General features: G+C 52.4%; 1 pseudogene; it reads right to left on the bottom strand.

The window, feature by feature from the left end:
- Window positions 1–9,628: 9,628 nt before the first annotated feature.
- LOC103631254 (protein MANNAN SYNTHESIS-RELATED 1-like) lies at window positions 9,629–22,691 on the bottom strand (annotated as a pseudogene).
- Between the last annotated feature and the right edge of the window lie 716 nt (window positions 22,692–23,407).

The following is a 23,407-nucleotide window of genomic DNA, read 5'->3' as shown; positions in this document are numbered from 1 at the left end:
CCTTCGGCGACAGATATGCATCGTTGGAGAATGCCCGAGGGGCTGTGGTGGTAGAGCTCTTCCTCATCACCCAGTAAAACGAACGACTTGGCGCGCCGAGCTAGTCGCCGAGCTTCGGCCTTGTCGAGGGGCAGCTCTCCTCGGAGGAGATATTGCAGGTACAGGGTCTGCCAGTTCGTGTTTGGCGTGACCCCATTCCGCTCCCCCTCGATGCGGAAGGCCTCACCCTCGACGGCCGAGGTCTCGTCGGGCTCGGGCGCATCGTCGAATTTAACAGATGGTTGATATATGTCCCTGGTGAAGATGTTCGAGGGAACCATTGTCCGCGCCGAGGCTATTTTCGCCAGCTCGTCCGCAATCTCGTTGTACCGTCGAGCGATGTGGTTGAGCTCCAGCCCGTAGAACTTGTCTTCCAGGCACCGAACTTCGTCGCAGTAGGCCTTCATCTTCGGGTCGCGGCAGTGGGAGTTCTTCATGACTTGGTCGATGACAAGCTGCGAGTCGCCACGAGCGTCGAGGCGCCGAACCCCTAGCTCGACGGTGATGCGCAGCCCGTTAACCAAAGCCTCGTACTCGGCCATGTTGTTTGATGCCGAAAAATGGAGGCGTAGCACGTAGCGCACATGTTTCTCGAGGGGTGAGATGAAGAGCAGGCCCGCACCTGCTCCTGTTTTCATCAACGACCCATTGAAGTACATGGTCCAAAGTTCGGGTTGGATCGGAGCTATTGGCAATTGGGTGTTGACCCATTCAGCCAAGAAATCCGCCAAGACTTGGGACTTTATGGCCTTCCAAGGGACGAATGAGAGTGTTTCGCCCATGAGCTCCACTACCCACTTTGCTATCCTACCCGAGGCCTCTCGGCACTGGTTGATCTCCCCCAGGGGGAAGGATGACACCACAGTCACCAGATGAGACTCGAAGTAGTGTCGCAATTTTTGCCGCGTCAGAATTACTGCGTACAGTAGCTTCTGGATTTGTGGGTAGCGGATCTTGGTCTTGGATAGCACCTCACTGATGAAGTAAACCGGCCTCTGGACGAGCAGTGCATGCCCTTCTTCTCGTCTCTCGACTATGATCGCTGCGCTGACCACCTGAGTGGTTGCGGCTACGTAGATCAAGAGGGCTTCTCCCACAGTGGGGGGCACCAATATGGGCGCGTTTGTAAGGAGCGCCTTTAAGTTTCTGAGGGCTTCCTCGGCCTCGGGGGTCCAAGTGAAGCGCTCGGCCTTCCTTAAGAGGCGGTACAAGGGTAGGCCTTTTTCGCCGAGGCGCGAGATGAAGCGGCTCAGAGCCGTAAGGCATCCCATGACCCTTTGTACTCCTTTCAAATCTTTGATAGGCCCCATGTTGGTGATGGCCGCGATTTTCTCCGGGTTGGCCTTGATGCTCCGCTCGGAGACGATGAACCCCAGGAGCATGCCTCGGCGGACTCCGAAGACACACTTCTCGGGATTGAGCTTCACGCCCTTCGCTCTCAGACACTTGAATGTCGTTTTAAGGTCGGAGAGGAGGTCGGAGGCTTTCCTCGTCTTGATAATGATGTCATCGACGTAAGCCTTGACCGTTCGGCCGATGTGCTCTCAGAACACGTGGTTCATGCACCTTTGGTATGTCGCACTTGCATTCCTCAAGCTAAATGACATAGTAGTATAACAGTACATGCCAAAAGGTGTGATGAAAGAAGTCGCGAGCTGGTCGGACTCTTTCATCTTGATTTGGTGATAACCTGAATAGGCGTCGAGGAATGACAGGATTTCGCACCCAGCAGTGGAGTCCACAATTTGATCAATGCGAGGCAGAGGGTAGGGAACCTTCGGACATGCTTTGTTTAGACCAGTGTAGTCTACGCACATCCTCCACTTCCCACCTTTCTTTTTCACAAGCACAGGGTTAGCTAAGCATTCGAGATGGAATACCTCTTTGATGAACCCTGCAGCCATGAGCTTGTGGATCTCCTCGCCTATGGCTCTGCGCTTTTCTTCGTCGAAACGGCGCAGAGGCTGCTTCACGGGTTGGGCACCGGCTCGGATATCCAGTGAGTGCTCGGCGACATCCCTCGGTATGTCGGGCATGTCCGAGGGACTCCACGCAAAAACTTTGGCGTTTGCGTGGAGAAACTCGACGAGCACTGCTTCCTATTTGGGGTCGAGCTCGGAGCCGATTTGGACTTGCTTGTAGGCGTCGTTGCTGGGGTCGAGAGGGACGGACTTAACCGCCTCAGCCGGTTCGAAGTTGCCGGCGTGGCGCTTCGCATCAGGCACCTCCTTGGAGAGGCACTCCTGGTCGGCGATGAGGGCCTCGGACTCAGCGAGGGCCTCAGCGTACTCCACGCACTTCACGTCGCATTCGTACGCGTGTCGGTACGTGGATCCGATGGTGATGACCCCGTTGGGGCCTGGCATCTTGAGCTTGAGGTACGTGTAGTTGGGGACGACCATGAACTTGGCGTAGCACGGTCTCCCCAGCACCGCGTGGTAGGTCCCTCAGAACCTGACCACCTCGAACATGAGGGTTTCCCTGCGGAAGTTGGAGGGAGTTCCGAAGCAGACAGGCAAATCGAGTTGCCCAAGGGGTAGAACACGCTTTCCGGGGACAATCCCGTGAAAGGGCACCGCACCAGCCCGAATCATGGACAGGTCGATCCCCAAGAGCCCGAGGGTCTCGGCGTAGATGATGTTGAGGCTGCTGCCCCCGTCCATGAGGACCTTGGTGAGCCTAGCGTTGCCAATGATAGGATCAACAACGAGCGGGTACCTTCCTAGGCTCGGCACGCAGTCGGGGTGGTCGCCTTGGTCGAAGGTGATGGGCTTGTCGGACCAGTCTAGGTAGACTAGTGCCGCCACCTTTACCGAGCAGACCTCCCGGCGCTCCTGCTTGCGGTGCCGAGTCGAGGCGTTCGCCACTTGCCCACCGTAGATCATGAAGCAGCCGTGAACCTCGGGGAACTCCTCTTCCTTGTCGCCCTCTTTCTTGCTGTTGTCTTGGCCTTTGCCATCTCCCGCCGGGGCCCGGTCTTATGGAAGTAGCGCCGAAGCATGACACATTCCTCAAGGGTGTGCTTGACGGGACCCTGGTGATAGGGGCACGACTCCTTGAGCATCTTATCGAACAGGTTGGCCCCTCTGGGAGGCTTCCAGGGGTTCCTGTGCTCGATAGCAGCGACGAGATCCGCGTCAGTGGCGTCGCGCTTTGCTTGCGCCTTCTTCTTGGCCTTCTTCTTCGTGCCACGCTGGGCGGACGCCTCGGGGATGTCTTCCTGCTGCCGTCCCTGAGGCTGCTTGTCCTTCCGGAAGATGGCTTCGACCGCCTCCTGACCAGAGGTGAACTTGGTGGCGATGTCCATCAATTCGCTCGCCTTGGTGGGAGTTTTGCACCCTAGTTTGCTCACTAGGTCCCGGCACGTGGTGCCGGCGAGGAACGCCCCGATAACATCCGAGTCGGTGATGTTGGGCAGCTCGGTGCGCTGCTTCGAAAACCGTCGGATGTACTCTCGCAGGGATTCCCCTGGCCGCTGGTGGTAGCTTTGGAGATCCCATGAGTTCCCAGGGCGCACGTACGTGCCCTAGAAATTTCCAGCAAAGGCCTTGACCAGGTCATCTCAGTTGGAAATCTGCGCGGGAGGCAGATGCTCCAGCCAGGTCCGGGCAGCGTCGGAGAGGAACAAGGGGAGGTTGCGAATGATGAGGTTGTCGTCGTCCGTTCCTCCCAGCTGGCATGCCAGCCGGTAGTCCGCAAGCCACAACTCCGGCCTTGTTTCCCCCGAGTACTTGGTGATGGTAGTCGGGGCCCGGAACCGGGTCGGGAACGGCGCCCGTCGTATGGCCCGGCTGAAGGCTTGCGGACCTGACGGTTCGGGCGAGGGACTCTGATCCTCTTCACTGTCGTAGCGTCCTCCGCGCCTGGGGTGGTAGCCTCGGCGCACCCTCTCGTCGAGGCGGGCTCGACGGTCGTGACGGTGGTGCTCGTCGCCGGGGCAATATGGGACCGCAGGCGCCCCGTCCCGCGTGCGCCTGGTGCGGACCGAGGCCTCCCGCAAGAGTCGGGAAGTCGCTATGCGATGCTCCAAGGGGCACCCTTGCCTTCGGGAGGCAGAGCTCTCAGCCCGTCGGACCGCGGCATCCTCCAGGAGATTCTTGAGTTCTCCCTGGATACACCGCCCCTCGGTGGTGGATGGCTCCGGCATTGTTCGGAGTAGTATTGCCGCTGCAGCTAGATTCTGGCCGACCCCGCTGGAGGCCGGGGGCAACCTTGCCCTGGCATCGTCAACGATTCGGCGTTGGACGTCCCGGGCCTGATGACGCGCTTCTCCGGCGAGTGCTTGGCCTGCCCACTCCTGCTCGATGTTTTGTCGGAGCTGCACAAGTTGCCCTGCTTCCTCGTCGAGCCTGGCCTGCATCTCACGGATTTGCTCGAGCTGTGTGTCCTGACCCCCCGCAGGGACTGGGACCACAGCTAGCTCCCACAGGATGTCAACGCGAGGCGCAGGCCCGGGGGGATCGTCATCCTCTGGCATACCGAGGTGGTTGCCTTCGTCGTGACTCCCTAGATCGACATGGAAACATTCGCGACTTGGGCCACAACCCTCGTCGCCAAGGCTGTGGCCGTCATCGGAGCAATCGGAGAGGCAGTAGTCACATGCGGTCATGAAGTCTCGCATTGCACTAGGATTACTAAGCCCGGAGAAATCCCAACCGGAGTCGGGACCGTCCTCTTCCTCGGAACCCGGGGGCCCGTAGGTTGAGACGGTCGTCAGTCGGTCCCAGGTTGACCACATATGGTACCCCGGAAGGTTAGGGTATGCCTTTACGAAAGCGCTCACCGAAGCGGGGTCACTTGGTGGATCGAAGCTGAATCTAAAAGGCACAGGGTGGAAAACAGACGGTACCTCTTGGTCGATGGACGGTGGGGAAGTCGCGTCGGGGACGGACTACACCGTTATCTCAGGTACGAGGCTAACACCCAGCAAGTCCTTCGCGAGAGTGCTGGCGTCATCAGTCCGCTTGGGGTTGGCACGTTGCGGGGAAACGACATCCGCCGTTGTCTCGGGTACGAGGACAACGCCCGACATGTCCCCCGCTGGGGTGCCGGCGCCGTCGACTCGCTTGACAGCCGACGAGGTGCCGCCTCTTGTCTGGCCACGGTTGCCTCGTCTCCTCCTCCGGCGGCGAGGAGGGTGACGGGGAAAACCCGGATGCTGCTCTTCGGCCACAGGGGAAGACGTCGTCGAGTTCGCCGCCGCCGGGTGAGCTGATGGCCGTCGTTGTCGCGCTGCGGGGGGGGGGGGGGGGGGAGTACCATGTCCTAGCTGCCGTCGAGGGACATGAACTCGAGACTCCCGAAGCGGAGCAGCGTCCCGGGCTGAAGAGGTTGCTGGAGACTAATCATCTGGAACTCAACGGGAAGGTGTTCGTTAACACGCAGAAGGCCCCTACCTGGCGCGCCAACTGTCGGTGTTTCGGACCCGGGAGGTCCCTGGACCGACGAGTAAATTTGTCGCTGCGTGCCCCTGCCCGGATGGGTTGGCGCGAGATGGAACACAAGGGAGAAACGTGGCCTGTTCGTCAGCTCGTTCCCCCGCGCCACCTTCCGCATGAAGGCCCTGGACCTCCCTTTTATAGTTGCAAGGAGAGGGTCCAGATGTACAATGGGGGGTGTAGCTAGGCGCTAACGTGTCTGGCAGGGAAGTGTTTGAGCCCTGTGTACATGCCAACGTGGCTGTCGGAGAAGTGTTTGAGCCCTGCGTAGGCGATAACGTGGACGTCGGAGAAGTGCCTGAGCCCTGTAGAAGCACAACTGTCGGTGCTGCTGCGATCCTGCTGACGTCTCCTTGCTTCCGTAAGGGGCTGAGAACCACCGTCGTCATGGATGCACGCGGGGAGCCATCATTACCTGTTACCGGGACGAGCCAGATGGGACGCCGGTCTTGTTCCCTCGTAGCCTGAGCTAGCTAGGGGAGGGTAATGATGTATCCCTTGTGGCGCGGTCGGTCCGAGCCCAAGGTCGGGCGAGGCGGAGACTTCTCCTGAGGCCGAGGCCGGGGTCGGGCGAGGACGCGATTCCTCCCGAGGCCGAGGCTGAGGCCGAGTCTTGGGGTCGGGCGAGGCGGAGACCTCCTCCCGAGGCCGAGGCCTAAGGTCGGGCGAGGCGGAGCTTTCTGTTGCACCCAAGGCTGAACTTGCTGTTGTCAGCCTTGCCCGGGTGGATGGCACAGCAGTCGGAGCAGGGTGAGCGGCGCTGTGTCAGATCGGTCAGTGAAAGGGCGAAGTGACTGCGGTCACTTCGACCTTGCCGACTGAGGCGCGCGTGTCAGGATAAGGTGTCAGGCGATCCTCACATTGAATACGCCTGCGATACGGTCGGTTGGAGAGGCGATTTGACCAAGGTTGCTTCTTGACGAAGCCTGCTTGAGCTGGGCCTCGGGCGTGCCGAGGGTGCGCCCACTGCCTGAGGAGGCCCTCGGGCGAGACGTAACTTCGTCCGGGACTACAGTTCCCGCCCGAGGCTGGGCTCGGGCGAGGCGAGATCGCGTCCCTTGGGTAGACGAAGCCTTGACATGAACCGTGCCCATCAGTCTTTGCGGTTTGTGCTGAGGGTGGTTACCAGCCGTGTTTAGAAGTGTTGGAGGTACCCCTAATTACCGTACCCGACACATATTTTTGCTTGTTCTATGCCATACCTTACTTTTCATTCGTGCTCCGCCACTGTCTCCAGTGTCATGTGTTGTCTTCGTGACGTTGTCGCGGCGACCTTCCGGTCTTCCATCGACAACTTCGAACTTCCAAGACATTATGGAAGGTTGTTATTGTGCTAGCTCAATTAAAAATAGAAAGCATGCCCATTTTTTTTGTTGACGTGGATAATTTTAAAAATTAGCAACCAATAAATAGAGAACTGTTGGAGCACACACATTTTTCTACTTCTTAAAGTGATTTAGCAACTTCTTAAATCTATATTTTAAGGTGCTAAATTTACATAACTATTGGAGATATTGGAGATGCTCTAAGTCCTGATCAACCGCGGCACACAGTAATTTTATTTTTATATACAACGTACGTATAACCAAAGTTTTAAATAGCCGGCTAATAGCGGCTATTTAGCCGGCTATAGCCTTTCAGGAGGTCTCGAGCTAAGAGATGCACCATTTAGCGCTAACCAAAATTAGCCGCTAATAGCCTTATTTAGCCCGCTAAATACACAACATTAGCTCGATTTAGTTGCTAGATACACAATCTTTTTTACTGTTCGAACCTTTAAAACATTGAGGCCCAAAAACAAACTGTGGGCGGACCCTTTAACTTAATGTTTGTTAGGTAGTGGTTAAATGTCTTTTACATGTGTCGTTGAACGTTGAATTTGCATGTATGTTGATTTATTATTGAACATTTGAACTACTAGTTTGAATTGTAAGGTTCAAATATTGAACATTTAATTTATCTATAAAGTTATGTCATGTTTTTTTAAAACCTCGTTAAATAAATTAGCTTGCAGCTATAGCCGGCTATAGCCTTTATAGCTTATCCAAAAGCTAGCCGCTAATGTCTTTAGCCAGACATTTAAAACAGTGCGTATAACCCTACTAATTGGACGAGATCGTGCGCCAGAGATCTGTCTGTGAGATCAGTAGCTCGGGTACCAACCTGTGCCTGCGTAGCGTAGCAGCTAGCTTGCCGAGATCCATCAGATGCAGCCAATCGCAAACAGAATACTACATGTAGTAGCTACGTTGCGTTACGCCTCATCGATCATTAGCCCCAGGAATTTTGTATTTTGGACCCTGCATACGAAGCACCGACCCACCCCGGTGCCTGCACGCGCAACAGGTGGCCGGTTCTGCTTGGTACATACTGATACATACATATACATACATAATATACTAGGCGAATAATCGCGTGTTGCAACAAAAACATCTAATAACATAATAACTTATTAGGTGAGTGCTCGTGCGTTACGACGGAGGTTTAATCTATACTACTATTTAAGATAGTAGTGTAGGCGTCCACAGTGTGTGGTGCACGGTTCTGCCTTCAGATCTCGCGCACGCGTGAACCCAGCACCAGCACCAGCCGCCATCCTCGCCCGTCTCGCCGTCTCTCTCGCCCCCGCTCTCCTCTCTGTTGTCCGCTTGCCGTCTGCACGCGTCTCCATCCGCGCCCACCCATGAATGGCGGCACCAGCACCAGCCACTGCGCCGGATCCGCTTCTCCCTTGGAAGGAGAATCTCCAAATCTCGCCGCCATAATCCTCGCGTCCGCACTCGCTCTCTGAGCTTGGACAACGGCCGTTCTCCCCCGCCTCCGTGATTATCGTCTCCGCGGTCCTCACCCCCACTCCTCGCCCTTCCATCGACGGCAGTCCAGGTACGTCCCCACCCCCGCACTCCTCGCCCTTCCATCAACGCTTCCAAGTATGCCACCGCCCATGCCCCGTGATCTTCGCCGCATCATCCGATCCATCCGCCACCTCTCGGCCGCTCCATCATGCCCTCGTAACCACCCGCGATAGTAGCCCCCAACCCCAACCATCTGTCCGCCCTGCCCGGCGGCGTCACCCCCACCGCCCGTCCGCACCGCGCGGCGTAGTCATCCCCTATCTGCAGCCGCCTCGCTCCCTCTCCCACAACAAATTCGTTATCCTCCTCCTCCCACTTGATGACCGAATGGCGAGATGCGGGTGGACCTGCACACGACGACGCCCACGAGGATGCTGGAGGACGTCGCCGCCGCCGCGCTCGACATTAGGGCCTCTGACGCTCCTTTTGGCCTAGAAACGGAGGAGGCGATGTGGCGCCGTCTCGCCCCTCAGCCGGCGGCCGCACCAATGAGTTCCACGCCGCCACGCCACACCTTCCTCATCGTCGGTGTCCTCCTCGAACCTGGTCCGATCCCTTCCCCTTCCATCTTCACACGGCCACGCGCCCCGAGTGAGGAGTGACCTGTGACACCGATGCTACCTTAGCACCACCGCCATGACGTCGATGCTACTTGCCTAGCGCCCACCACGCAGTTGTGCACCACTTCGTTGAGCTCCCCTCTTCTCCCTCCCTCCCACCATCCCGGCTCTTGTCTCTTCATGGTGTTCTTTCTGCAGTCGATCGAAATTTGTCCTTTTGGGATCCCAGCCTTTTGTGCTTCATAGGTGCTGCTCGGTGGCATGGTTTCGTGCTTTGAGGCCGACGAGTTTTTGCATTCTTTAGCTCTGCCTGTCTTGTTGCAACGGCGAGGTGGAGATGGGGGTGGCAGGGGAGAAGTTCCAGCTAGAACGGTGGGTGCACTCATCCTCTCGGTGATATCCTCTGTCTCCATCGTCATCTGCAACAAGGCTCTCATGAGCTCTATTCGCTTCAACTTTGGTATGAGATCCAATCTTGTCTGAGATGCTTGGCTCATTTCCCTTCCGATATTGTTTGGCTCTTAGATGCTTTTGTTCATCCACAAAACGCACGACTAGTTTGAACATGCCCTGGTAGATACCTCGCTACCATCGATGGAAATCAGAGGTTGTTTGATAGAGCTCCTGATTCTCTACGAAAGTGACAAGTAATGTTTTTTTACAAGGAAGAGAAGATGGTTGATAATTCTCTAGGATAAATTTCAAGTAAAAAGTTTAATATCCAAACAAGTAAACAACACACAACATATGCTAATATTTATTCCTCATAACATAACATCAACCACTGTACAACAACATGTTAACGACTAACGAGAGGTACTTGTATATGCACCCAGAGCACTACCCTGCGGCCCACTTTAGCTGATCTTATTAATGGCAGTACAAAAGCATGCTAACAGTAGCATGTGTAGGCTAGGTGGTTCTTGTTGGAGATGTAGGTGGAGGTGAAATCTGAAGCATGAGTTGAGGTGCTGGACTGAGAAGGCACAATGATCTAGGTACGACCAGATGCAATCCTCTTACCTGTGACATACCCGTAGAACAGGCCAGCGACAGCAGGGATGAACATGTCACTCTGCGAGCAGATCTCAAGGTCCAAAGCCCTTGCTAGGTCTGCATTGCTGGATTTCAGGAATTCACCTTTGTTCTCAGCTGGCATAATGTCATCCTGGAGAAACACAAAGTGCACTACTTAATTTACCAAAAAGCATGATTGAGTAGATGAAGTCCAAAAAATGTGATGCACAAACGGGTGTATCCCAAGAGCTCTATGTTTGTTTTTCTATGCAATATTATTGACAGCTTTTATAAAAGACCACCTTTTGTGTCAATTAGCATAAGACAGATTACTATTGACAGCTTTTATAGAAGATTACCTTTTGTGTCAATTAGCATAAGACAGAATACTATTGACGGCTTTTATACCGAGGCAAAGCAACAAGAGATTATCTTTCAGCGTTAGATGTGTAGTAAGTTCCTTGCCTTGGTATAAGTATTTGGAAATTCCTCCTTCAGATCATTCATGCCTTTGTGCCACCACGTCTCTGTCAAGTAGATGGTAGTATTAGCAGAAAAGCCAACACTCCTCAGGAAAGCCAGGACCTCATCAGGGTTATAGAAGCCTTTTCTTCGAGCGCCACTGGTTGTCTTGCAACTCTTTTTCTCCAGCAAGTCGGTCCGAAAATCGATTGCCAATACCTTCCAATCTGATTTCTTGCTTAATTCTTGAAGCCTATCCAACATTTTTCTAGCGACTTCAGAATATTCATGCTTCAGTTCAAGGCCACTGAACATTGCAAGGCAAGCAGTTGCATCCAAGTCCTTGTTACTCGTCTCCTTTGGCCTTAAACTTACTGAAGAGAAAATGACCGCAAGTCTTAAGTACTTGTGTTTTTTGAAAGATGGGCTGGATGGTGTCCATGATGAAGCTTTCAGTCACAAGGTTTGGTACTCTGATAACTGATGGCTTCTTAGCACTCACTTCATCAGGTATTTCATCTATTACTTTGACAACACCATCTAGGCTCCTCACGAATTTATCCACATTGTACATGTCTTGGAATTATCTGTAAACAAAACTTATGTCATCAGTTGAGATGGGCAAGAATTGTGACATTTACGAGAACAATTTTGAATTCCTAGAGGTAAAGGCCCATACTGTATGGACAAACATTTTTATTATTTATGTATTTGCAACAGGGTTCATCTTAAGGAAATTGAAAACTGTCTTCTTGTCAAAGAAGCATACCGCTTATTTCCTAATTCATTTCCTCTGATGTCTGGGAGTACAAATGTTGCACCTAGATACCTCGCAACAACCACAACATCTGTGATCTGCAGATACAAATTGGGAAATGGTGTTCCACGTATTCAATCAAATAGAATATACAAGTGTGTAGCTTGATTTTTGCTTACACAATCAATGATGCCAAAAAAGTCCAGAGTTACAGGCTCACCCGTGAGATGTGATATTCAGGGCCCATAGTCAAGGAGAATGTAACAAAACCATTAGATGGCTGATTTTCTGCAGTAATCAGTAATATCAGTAACCACATTGTTCAGGCTAAAGGTTCAGATCTGAAGAATTTGTAGGTTTTAAAATGCGGAGTTACTTGGACTTGGTTTGGTCCAGTAAGGTTTAACTTCCTCGATAGTGTCCATCAGGTCCTCCACTCCAGCTGTATCGACACTGTTCATATCAACATTGTTATCAAGCTTCATTGTGTTCGATCGCGCACCTGTTGCCTTCAAGCCCATCTCCTGCAAACATGGATTTTGGTTATGGCATGCCTGAACCAGTTGGAAAAATGAAACTTTGCTTGTATGTTATATGCTGGCCGTGCATTTTGCTCATGGGCTCCATGTTTTTACTCAGAATGTTGTCTGCTGAGGTGCGAGGGTTCAAGATTAGTCCATGCAGTTTTAGGGAGCAGTGGGAATTAGTGCTCTGGTGGGTGCTACACAAGTGCACAATGATTTTGTGTTGTGAATTGTTTCAGGAGTCTGGTGCTATGAGAGATTTTATAGATTCAGGGGCGATCACCGAGTAGTTGGTGCCTCCATTAGAGGAATACCAATGGATTTAAAGTTTTGTGTTATGGGTTGGAGTGAACTGTGAGTTCATATGATAGGGTAAGGTGACTTACTGGAATTGGTTATGCCATGAAAAGGGAAGCATGTGTTGCAAAATGGTATTTGTGACCTTTAGCAATAAAACACGTCATAAAAGTGTATGTAGTAATTGCAGACCTATTAGTTTAGTTAGTTACCTTAATCTCATAGATGTTGTTTTATTTCTCTTCATTTTGTTGATTTCCTTCCAAATTTCATCCCATTAGTTGCTTCTTAACCTATTGATTTTAGGAACAAGCTTTGTGACTTATTTTGGATTTGAGCAGCACGGTCATAACATTGCTTGTAAGAGATCTCTTGGTCTTGATTGAAATGGCCAGTCATTATTGTCTGCGTAATTGATTATGTTTGCATTATTTTCATAGCCACACCATAACTCTTTAATTCTTCATGCTCTTACGGATCTATTTTATTCATATGTCCAATGAATCTTTTCTCTAGCAAGGTAACTATGTTCTTAATCTTCATTATATTTGAAATATGTTGCTGCTCTAAATAGATGTTTCCCTCTTTTACCAAAATAATGTCATGCTTGAGCTTCTGTTTGCAGATGCCAAGAAAGATGATCCTCTAGGTTTACAACATCTTGCACTGTGTCATGCACGTTACTGGCCAAACGACAACACCATGGAGTACGGCGACGACAGGAACTACCTCTTTGACGACACGTGGGTGGAGTAGAACTGGTGGGCGGACAACTGCGACTGCGTCTTGTATCGGCCCGCACTCTTTTCCTCCCGGGGGGGTGAGGTTTTTAACGAGGCGGAGCCATGTAATATATGTGTGAAAAATTCCCCGCAAAAACATGCGTCGAAAAAAGACCGCGACGACGGTCTTCGACATTCGACCAATACGAGGTCACCGCGAGGCTAAGCGCTAGCCACCCTCGCGTGCGACAAATCCGCGCAGAAGTCGCCTAAAGGTGCAGCCGGACTAGCACAACAAGTGCGAAAAAACCAAAGTCTACCGCGAAGACTATCCGTGCAGAAGTCGCCTAAGGGTGCAGCCGGACTAGCACAACAAGTGCGAAAAAACCGAAGTCTACCGCGTAGACTGTCCGCGCAGAAGTCGCCTAAGGGTGCAGCCGGACTAGCACAACAAGTGCGAAAAAACCGAAGTCTACCGCATAGACTGTCCGCGCAGAAGTCGCCTAAGGGTGCAGCCGGACTAGCACAACAAGTGCGAAAAAACCGAAGTCTACCGCGTAGACTGTCCGCGCAGAAGTCGCCTAAGGGTGCAGCCGGACTAGCACAACAAGTGCGAAAAAACCGAAGTCTACCGCGTAGACTGTCCGCGCAGAAGTCGCCTAAGGGTGCAGCCGGACTAGCACAACAAGTGCGAAAAAACCGAAGTCTACCGCGTAGACTGTCCGCGCAGAAGTCGCCTAAGGGTGCAGCCGGACTAGCACAACAAGTGCGAAAAAACCGAAGTCTACCTCGTAGACTGTCCGCGCAGAAGTCGCCTAAGGGTGCAGCCGGACTAGCACAACAAGTGCGGAAAAATCGAAGTCCACCGTGAAGACTGTCCGCGCAGAAGTCGCCTAAGGGTGCAGCCGGACTGGCACAACAAATGCAGAAACGACAACATCAAACCGTCCGCGCCAAGACCGACTACAATCACACCAGACAAAGTATACAACGCCTTCGCAGACATAGACAAGCGAGGGCACACAACTACATCATACAAGCCTTTACACATATACAAGCGAGGGCACCACACTCTACATCGGCTCAACCTTAGGAATAATTCCCATCTCCCTATAATTAAATAACATTATCCTAAGCTCTTCACCCGCAAAAAGACTTCGCAGTTCCCCTTCACCTGTACTCTCGGCGGCCGGCAAAGACAGCAGTTCCCGCCGGCCAGCCCTACTCACACGAAGCCGAGCCCCCTCCGCCCCACTAACTCTACGCTTCGCAACCGCCCTTCGTCCTCGTCGCCCGGTGCTAGGGCCTGACACATCTCCTGCGTCCGCGGCGTGCGACGAAGCCTCCGCCGCAGCCACGTCCAAAGCCGCAAAGTAGTCCAAATCCTCCTCCGACGACTCCTCAGTCCACTCAACCGAGCTCCCAGAGTCAGCAAAATCAAAAGACTCAGATGCAGATCCACCACATTCATTACCACCTTCCTCGGTCGAAGCCGCCAAAAATTTAGTAGTAGCGGTTGCGTGCGCAGGCCCAAAATCTTGAACCTGCGCAGCAACCAAAATTCAGCAACATATACAAATTTCCCTAACCCTCTACACCCACTACGCCACCTGCGAAGGCCCTGACATTGCGAGAGCCTCCACCGCTGGCTCCGCTGTTGCTTCCGCTGTCGTTTCCGCCACCACCACGGGATCTTCAGCACTCGGCGCAGCAGTTGCGGGGGCATCAGGCGCGCCTTCGGCGACCTCTGGGGGCAGGTCTTCGCCGGCCGCAGCGGATGCGGAGGTATCCGGTGCGTCTTCCGCAGTCTCCGGGGTCGGCTGCAGGGCGGCCCCAGACACGGCCTCCGCCGGGGTCGGCTCCGGCTCAGGCGGCGCGCTGTTCAACGCCCCGAAGTCGTCCACCCTCTCGCCACGCGCCACCTAAGACAAAACACACAAAAGTCAGCACACACACACAGCCCACATCCAACAAACGCCAAAAAAAAAAGAAAGAACACATTACCTGAGCCCTCGCCGTCTCGGCCCGCTCCCTGACCACCTCGCGACCGTGCGCACCCCACATCCGGTCGTAGATGGCTCCGGCGGATTCCTTCACAATGGGGTCCTCAACCTTAAAGATATCTCGCTCGAAATCTTCATCGGCTTGGTCGAAGACCTCGAAGTGCCGGCACCCTTCGCGGGAGAGCGCATTCATCGCCCCCTCGCAGGTGACCAGGGAGGCATACGACATAAACCCCTCCACGACAGTGGGGAGCGCTTGCAATTCCTCCTGCACCCACTCCAGGCAGCGAAGTCCGGCCTCTCGGTCCGGCACTTCGAATTCACCGGTCCCCGCGCCGAGCTCATGGTATGTATCCATGAGCTGTTTGCGCGTCCGCTCTGCCTCCGCGCGCGACACGGCCTTGGCCCTCTCCATGCGGCTCTCCAAGGCAGTGAGCCGCTCCTGCAGCTGCTCGGCGCGCTCCCTGGCAATATTGCCCTCCGCCCGCGCCAATTTGGCCTCAGCCTGCGCAGCCTTCTCCCTGGCGAGGGCCTCGTTGATCTCCCTCCTCTCCCCCGCTAGTTGGCGCCGGAGGTCAGCCTTCTCCTTCTCCAGTACGGCCACCTTGTCCGTCAGCTTACGGCACTTGCTGTCGGCGGCCGATTTTTCACGGACGGCGTCGGCATGTTGTGTCCGAAGTCTCTCGACTTCGGCAGACACAGCCGCCGTGAGGGCCCCCGACGCTGTACGGTTGGCGAAGTCAGCCACCTGCAGAACACACGTAAGGCCGCGGCCTAAGCAAGCAAAAAAAAACACACCTCCTTCAGCCGGCGGGACGCCTGACTCAGCGCCTCCGTCACCTCCTCCAGCCGGCGGGACGCAGCGCCCGCCTCATCCCTGACAGCCGCGAAGGCCGACGCCTCGCCTCCGGCGCTAAGAGCCCCGCCCTTCGCCTTCGGCACCACGGCAGCCGTCGTGGTCGCCGCGGCAGGCGCAACTATAGCAAGTTGGCCTTCGTCCGACCCTGCGACGTACCGACGAATAAATTATATATATAAAAAAACGAAGCCAACGACTTACCACCAAGATAGTCGTGCACACTAATATTGGTGGCGAAGTCGGCGACGCGTTTGCCTGACAACGACAACGCTTGGGCCGCCTTCGCGACCTCCGCCACTCCGCCGGCAGGCGGCACCACCTTTGTCGATTTGGAGCCTCCGGCGCCCGCCGTTGCCTCCGGCGCCTTGCTAGATGCAGGGGCGCCCGACTTCGCCGACAGCGGCGGCTTGCCTCCGCCGGGGGCCGCTGCCTTCGCAGCCCCCCGCTGCCTCTTCGGCCTGGCTTCAACGAGCCTGACGGCCGCCTGCCGCTTTTGTGCAGCTCCCTGGCGATCCTTGTCCATCACTGCCGACACAACAGCAGCAATATTCCGCCCATAAGGAAAAACTCTCCATTTACGAACCATGCGAGATGTAAAAGAGTCTTCGCCGGCCGCGCGGGGGATAGGAACATTCCTAGGCCAGCAACCCCCGGTAACCCTCAGCATCCGAGCCGAAGACTCCCGGAGCTCGGGTGAAGACATCCTTCCCCCGGGGGCCGCGCACGTCCTCATCAGCTCTCTAGCAAAACCATCAGAAACCCCAAGACCTCCCATAACAGTACCTAATTTTCTCTTTTTAGAGGATGGGGCGGCCGCCGGCGCAGGGTCGTCTCCAGTCTCCACCGCCGGTTTCTTCCCACGGCGGTCCACATCGTCTTGACCAGGGTAGCCTTCATATGGCAATTGATTTAATTTGAAAACCCTGTTCAAACGGTCATTCGACCCGCGGATATCCCAGCTGCGCTGGCCCTCTGTCCTCGGCACGTAACGTCCAACGAGCCGCACCGCCCCACCCTCCGCCTCACGCACAAAGGCGGCCGGGTCGCGGTTTTGCAGACTCAGTGCGAAGGCAGGACTTCGCACCATCTTCCCACCATGGGAAGGCATCTGGCGAGGGCACACTTCGCCCAACGCCCAGCCATGCGCCAAGGGCCATACCCCGTACGCCACAAATTCTTCAACCAAGTCGCGCCCACTGCTCAGGCCGGCGGCGCACCGAAGGGCCCCTTCATCCACATCCCCCTCCGCCACTTCAAAGGGCGGGTACGCTGAGTAAAAATGAGAGCACATCTCGGACACGGGGAGTCCCTCATGGCCTTCGACGGTACCCTCAGCAACGTAAAACCAATATTCATTCCAGTTGCCCAACTTGTTGCGGGCGCAAGGAACCAACTCGACCACCTGCATCGTGGTCTTGCCGGTCTTCGGCGTGAATGTGCAGGACCCGAACTGAGCGACTTCGTCTCCAATCATCTTCTTCTGCCAGTGCAAACAATAATACTTCGCAAACACTTCGACCGATGGCTGTCCGCCGTACGAAGTCGTCGCCCAGACATACTTCGACAGAGCCACCATGGCATTCGGTGTCAGCTGATGTATTTGAACGTTGAACCTGCGCAGGACTTCGCCAACAAATCGATGCGCAGGCAAGCGGAGTCCGGCGGCAAAGAACGCCTCAAAAACAACCAACTCGCCCTCCGGCTCGGGGACTTCCTCCGTCCCCGGGACTCGAGCAACTCCGCCGCCGAAGTAACCCAACCGCTGCATATCCTGCACGCGGACCGACGACATCCGCGACACGCCAAAATCAACAGAATTGCCGGCGCGCAAATCCTCCGCCATCAAACTACCCAGCGTCTCCTCAGACGAGGCGGCGGCCGACGGCGAGGGATCGGCCGGCGGCGTAGCGGCAGCGGAAGAAGACGAGGACGACATCGCTACGTACCGTCGACGGCGGCGGGCGGTCTGCTTCACTCGAGCCAGATCTCCGGCGAACAAGAGCACGGCGAGCAAACGAGCAGCAAGGCGGCGAAAAGGGCGGCTAGGGTTTTAACGGAGCGCGGAAAGTGAAGTTCAAAAAGCACCGACCCCCGCCCCCTTTTATAGACAGGGCGCGGCTCTTCGGGAAACCCGCACTCCAACAGGGCGCGACGCTTCGGGAAACCCGCAATCCAACAGTACGCCGTCAATCAACGGTCACGTCAAAAACCCCCGCGGAACCACTTCGAGCGAGGGCAGCGTCTCCGCCATCTAGCGATGTCTTCGGCACCAGGTGACTTTGTCGAACTGGTCCCTCGGAGGGCAAATGTTGGGGCGAAGGCAAAGCCGCCACCCTCCGCTCGAAGTCTTCACCGCAGTCGCTGGTCCGACGGAGACAAAACGGGCAGGGACACCCTTCGCTCGGTACGACATCAGACGAAGGCCTGCGACGAGGTCCTCCCACCGTGCGGCCTCGTCCAGTTCGGAGGCCCACGTGCGATCCGGCCCATTGTAACGGGCCCTGCGTGGCCGCCGTGTGTTATGGGCCTCATTTGTAAAGGCATTCCTGTAATTACAGTCTGTAACCCTGCTTTATGGGAATATTCCGGGGATAACCTGGGTAGCTGAGGGCACATGCGTCCTTAACACAAGGCGCTGGGCGCTCAGGTACCTATAAATACCCCCGCACAGTGCCCGTGAGAGGCCAAATGAACAGAGCTATTGCCTTCTAGCACGTAACCCTGTTGTCATCACTGTTCACCCTTGTTGGCCTCCTTGCGACAGAGAGCAAGTTCCAACAAGCGGCAGTGCGGTTGCCCCAGCACTTGGCTTTGTCGAGGTAGAGGGAGAGGGTGCGGTCGTAGAGCCTGGGGAGAGGTGGACATGTGAGCGACAGACGGCGCCGCTGAAGACGAGGACAGGGTGGCGACCTCGAGACGAGGGCAGGGTGCGATGTCTAGGCTAGGGAGCACGGGCCAGGCACTGGATGCGGCGGGCGCGGGGGCAATCGCGTGCGAGGAGGATGGGAACAGAGCACGCAAGCACCGCGGGGTGGGGGACACCGATGATGCCGAGGTGGTTGCTGCCCATGCGACGCTGCCAAAGATGGTGGGGTGAGGGAGGATGACGTATAGTGCGGTGGGCACACGACATGATCCTACAGCCACTGAGCGACATAACCGAGGTAGGCAGATCCTACGGCCAGGGAGAGGCAGAACGATGGTGCACGATCGGTCTACAATAGAGTCTTATAGAGTAGTAGAGATATATAAATGTGTATTATACTGTTATAAAAAAGATTCCATAATCCCATTTGTAATCCTAGGCTCCTAGCCATACATAAATTTTGTTATTTTAATCTAGCTATTTCACCACTACATTGCAACTAATCACCGCTATATTATTGTAATCATCAATATCATGCAGACATCTTAATAAACCACAATATGACGAAGCATCCTTATCAGACATGATGAGCTCCGATTATGATCTATGAGGTGGTCAGGTAGCCTTCTGCTTCTTAGGCATCCTATAACCGCCCACAACACATGCATGGTTCATGCTCGTAGGGCTCCAACGTCACCTGCAAGGCAAACTTGAATTGATGTGCTTTGAGATTCTCCAACTTCAACAGCAAACACGATCTCAGCAGGCAAGGTGGAGTCGATACAATTACCCTAAACAAAATGTTTTTTGTTAGATTAAATCAATGCAGACCAAGATTGCATATCTGTATGACTATATGACAACTGCTACAAGACGGACCCAAGTGTGCTGGAACCACCGAGAGAGACCTGTCACACAACAAAAAGACCTCTCACCACCATGAGAGACATGTCCCTTCAGACAACTGCTACAAAATTAAGAATAATAACTCGAAGTACCTTTATTGAAATGACAAAGTGGCCATCGTTCCTCAAGAAGTATGAAGCATTAAGGGTTAAGATCCTAACCTACAGGACAACACATTCATGAAATATTTAAAAGTCATAAAACACTGGCATGACAAATTCCCCCAACCGTAATGACTGCCTCATGTTTGAAAATTTTCTAATATGTGAATGAATGAGCATTCTTAACAAAATTGTTTGTGTTCTTGTTTAGTTTAGAAATCTAGATGCAATAGACCTTTGCCCATCCACAGTTTCACTACATCAGTTAGTGTCACACCCGGATTTAAGGGCCAAACCTGAGCGAGAATCAAATGTGTGCTACGATCAAGTCTTACATATATGATGATTCATGGTACAAAAACGAATGTCACATATTTAATATATGTGTGAATTTATTGGTGTGTCTGATAAACTGGTTGGATATGATAGGAGTGGCTAGGGCTTTCTCTAAATAGAGAAAGCTTAGAGCTCCTAATACATTATATATATAGGGCAGGTATAACGGGAGCCCTGGGCTTCCAATAGTTAACGAAAGCCCAGGTCAATCAACCCTGCAACCTGATTCAACCCAGCACACCGATTGAACCAGGCTGTCGGTTGCGCCACCCGCCCCACGTCTGTGCGCAAAAAAAGAATGCATGCATGAGTCAAACACGTTCCCTTGCATGCGCGTAAATTTAGGAAAGATATGTGTGGCGGTTTCTATTTTTAAATACTTTATTTCCTCCATAAATTTAGGACCGCTGCAACAGCCATGCAGCTAGACTCTTAAGGATCATTTTATGATATATACTGCCACTAAATATGCTACCCTCAGGGCCGTTCCTGACTTTTTAGGGGCCCGGTGCGAAATCCGAAATTAAGGCCCCATCCACACAATATATATATATATAATATTCAACGTGTACAAATTATAATGCACTATTTTCAAGTTTATAAGATGACAAATATAAAATATAGCAAAAACACATACTTGTTATCCGATGTCATTAAAAATATCTTCTAACATTTTGTGATGCAAATCATCGCTTATACCATTAAGATCAATCACATCCAACAACTTCTTTTAGATACATATAATCGTCAAACCATTTAACCTCTCTTAAGTCATTGTTGACCTTAAATAGTTAAAAAATATTTCAAGTTTAAAAATCTTCTCTCCGTCGATGCAACCATCATGTGTATAGTAAATAATACTCTCTCTGTATCAAAATAGAATTTATTTTACTTCTCTAGTTGATTCCTCATCATCTAATTGAATATAGACATAAAAATTAAGAGTTAAAACAAATACTATTTTAGAACGAAGTGAATATTCGATAAGTAATTGAGACATTAGTTTAACAATCTAGACGAAACTGATCAATAGTGCATCGCTCTTGCATATTTATGTCTAGGGTAGATATGCTTAGCGAAAAAAAAGTGTTAATGTTGAGTGGCCAGAGGGGCCCTCTGTTTTTGGGGGCCCGGTGCGGCCGCACCCGCCGCACCCCCTCAGGGCCGGCCGTGGCTACCCTGTGTTGATAATTATGCAATTCGGTATAGAGCATAAAAATTTGTTACCAGCTGCATGCGCACGAATTTATGATGAAAATAATGTGCAATGAAACAAAATGAATTGCACGCATAGAAACAAAAAATCGTATTTAATGTTTTATTTCCTTCATAAATATAGGATCCCTCCAACAGCCATGCAGCTAAACACATTAGATTTAGTTTATGATATATACTAATACAAATTATACTACATGGTGTAGGTATTTATGCAATTCGTTACACTGCGTAAAAAATCTGGCATGTTGTTCACTGGTGGACGCATCTCCGGGTTGGAGCGTAATAACCTTAAGTTTTGAGCATAAAATCCATCAATTATAAGCGTAAATATCGAGCCAATGTGAGAGGTTGATAACTCTAGTAGGTTGTTATTATGATCCTATTTTTATGGCAGATCCGAAAAATATGGCAGCCGCATGCATGCGGTTATATAGATCCAAAAATTATGGCAAAATGCATGCATTGGTCAAACACGTTCCTTTGCATGCGCATAAATTTAGGAAAGATATATGTGGTGGTTTCTATTTTTAAATGCTTTATTTTCTCCATAAATTTAGGATCGCTGTAACATCCATGCAGGTAGACTCGTAATGACCATTTTATGTTATATACTAATACTAAATATGCTACACTGTGTAGATAATTATGCAATTCGGTATACTGTGTAAAAATATGTTACCGGTTGCATGCGCAAGAAATTATGATGGAAAGAATATGCAATAAAAGGAAATGAATTGCATGCATAGAAACAAAAAATCGTATTTAATGTTTTATTTTCTTTCATAAATATAGGATCCCTCCAACAGCCATGCAGCTAAACGCATTAGAACTACTTTATGATATATACTGATACAAATTATACTACACTGTGTAGGTATTTATGCAATTCGTTACACTGCGTAAAAAAATCTGGTATGTTGTTCACTGGTGGACGCATTTCCGGGTGGAGCGTAAAAACCTTAAGTTTTGAGCATAAAATCCCTCAATTATAAGCGTAAATACCGAGCCAATGTGAGAGGTTGATAGCTCTAGTAGGTTGTTATTACGATCCTATTTTTATGGCAGATCCGAAAAACATGGCAGTCGCATGCATGCGGTTTCTATTTTTATACAGATCTAAAAATTATGGCAAAAACGTGGGAGTTTCCATTGCATGCGCGTAAATTACGAACAGCATAAATCAAGGAATTATCTTTCCAATGTGCATGCAGTAAACTGATATACGAACTCCGTGTTTAAGCATAAAATCGTACAGTTTTTAGCGTAAATAATACATATGGTAGGCATATAACACAATAATCGAAAAGAAAACACGAATCGAAGGAGGTAGTGGCCGGAGGACGTCGTCGATGACACAAGCACAAATGTAGGTCGTCACTCGGGCCGACCAAACTACGCCGGATCGGAGGATGTCACGCGCGATCATCGCTGCGCGTATCTCGCGCCTTCCGTGACGCCGCTCGCTCGAACCTCGCGCCTCATGCGTCGCCATCGCTACTCGCACGTCGACGGGCGCCGGTTGCTCGCTGGCCTTGGAAGTGCCGCCTCCTTGGGGCCTCGGGGACGCTGTTGCTTGCCCGCACAAGGGCCCCGCTGTCGCTCGCCCTCTGGATCGGGGAGCCGCCGCCACTACTCCGGATCGAGTAACCTCCGCCACCACGCGTCGAGGTCATGGAGCTGCAGCCACCGGCTGGGGGTCCACCGCCGCGCACGCTCTGGGGCAACCGCCATCGTCGCACACTGTGTCGCTAATGAATCGGGGTGGAGCGTAAAAAACTGAACCCTAGCACTCCGGGTCCTGTTTTATGGACGTCCGGACCTGGTCCGGCTCGACCAGATTGCACCGTCCGACCTGGGCTTCCTCTAGTTATTGAAAGCACAGGGCTCTTAATATATAAACTATATATATAGATAGATATAGTATTTAGAGCCCTGGGCTCTCTCTAACTAATGGAAGCCCCGACCAGCAACCGACCAGATGCGCGGACCGCACTGTACCGACCAGGTGCGCAGACTTTTTGGCTCACTGTACCACCTACTTACGTCAATTATAACTACATGTTATGCTCAATTGTGTTACGGTTTACACACTTTCGAGCATCCGGGCCCACGAAAAGATTGTGTTCCCGCAATCTGGGCAGCCGTACTAGTCCCCACATAAATATTGATATTACGATGTCTTATGTTTCCGTTTACGATACAGTAATCCACGTGTCGGTCCATGGGCCTTCGCGTTGATTTCGCCAGCAGTTTACGTGTATCGGGCCCACGAATCCAGCAACCGAGCATGCATTTTTTTCAGCTCACCTCACTCGTAACGCTCGCGGCGGCCAAACCCTAGCAAAATCGCTGCCGTCTCATTCTTCTCCACCGCTGCTGCCGAACCGTAGATTAATCGCCGCCGTGAGCTTCTTCTCTACCGCGGCCGCCGAACCAAAAGAGATTCT

The sequence above is a fragment of the Zea mays genome, chromosome 6 (assembly GCF_902167145.1).
Source record: "Zea mays cultivar B73 chromosome 6, Zm-B73-REFERENCE-NAM-5.0, whole genome shotgun sequence".
NCBI classification, from domain to species: domain Eukaryota; kingdom Viridiplantae; phylum Streptophyta; class Magnoliopsida; order Poales; family Poaceae; genus Zea; species Zea mays.
The sequence above is the reverse complement of the archived record's forward strand: the minus strand, read 5'-3'. Positions and strand labels throughout refer to the sequence as shown.